This window comes from Etheostoma spectabile, chromosome 17 (assembly GCF_008692095.1).
Source record: "Etheostoma spectabile isolate EspeVRDwgs_2016 chromosome 17, UIUC_Espe_1.0, whole genome shotgun sequence".
NCBI classification, from domain to species: Eukaryota; Metazoa; Chordata; class Actinopteri; order Perciformes; family Percidae; genus Etheostoma; species Etheostoma spectabile.
Window position 1 is genome coordinate 22,962,889 of NC_045749.1, and position 1,279 is coordinate 22,964,167.

A 1,279-nucleotide genomic window follows, 5' to 3' on the forward strand; every position below is an offset into this window, starting at 1 on the left:
GTCCTAATATTTCAAGATAAAAAAAATCCATCCTTATATTCAAGATAAAAAGTCCTAATATTTCAAGATAGAAAGTCTTAATATTTCAAATAGAAAGTCCTAATAGTCCTAATATTTCAAGATAGAAAGTCCTAATATTTCAAGATAGAAAGTCTTAATATTTCAAGATAGAAAGTCTCAATATTTCAAGATAGAAAGTCTTAATATTTCAAGATAGAAAGTCCTGATATTTCAAGATAGAAAGTCTTAATATGTCAAATAGAAAGTCCTAATAGTCCTAATATTTCAAGATAGAAAGTCCTAATATTTCAAGATAGAAAGTCTTAATATTTCAAAATAGAAAGTCATAATAGTCTTAATATTTCAAGATAGAAAGTCTCAATATTTCATAATATTGTAATGTTTACTGAACTACTGACAACTTTTGCTTTACTGCTCAAGGCTTGTTTCTGCAACAGCTCATTGAGAATCAGATACAATAAAAACTATTGAGGACATATTTTCCTTTGACATTGATATTAAACGAGATTGCTGCAGTCGGCATTGGAGAAACAAGCTGCAGCGTGAGTTAATGGGATAATTGTCCAGCTTGTATTTACGTTCATAAAAGTGCTTGTTTGGCTGCTCAGACTCAGATTAATATTCTAAGTGTCTGACAACATTATGGAAAGGATTTCTAAGGAGGTTGATCTTTCTGTAAAAGATTAAGATCCTTTTTAAAACATAAAAGTCCGTGAAATTGCGTTCGCTAAACGCACCAGACTCCATGTAAATAATCAGTGATTTTAGCATCGTAAAACACGGCTTCTAAAACGTCTCTGAGCAGCGCTGGCTCTGGCTGTCTGGAGCCTGCGTGTGTTGGGTGTGCGATTATCGGCTACGTTTTGTTAGTTTTTTCTTTCTTTCATTCCAATTTCGGGTCTTTCAGTCACACTGAAAAAAACGGGGACATTTCCGGGGACAGATCCAGCCGGGGACAGGTAGCCAAAATCGGGGACTGTCCACGGAAACCGGGGACGTCTGGTCACCCTATTATAGAGCCTTGCATGGTCAAGCTCCTGCTTACATCCAGGATCTATTGCACACACACCCACTTCTGGTCTCTCTCTGAGGTCTTCAGACCAAGACCTTCTAACTGTCCCCAGAACACGTTACGTACCTTTTCTGTGGTGGCTCCAAGATTCTGGAGCTCTCTCCCTTTAGCTTTGAGAGCTTGGATTCTGTAGAAACTTAAAAAAACACCTCAAGACACATCTTTTTAGACAAGCTTTTAACTAGC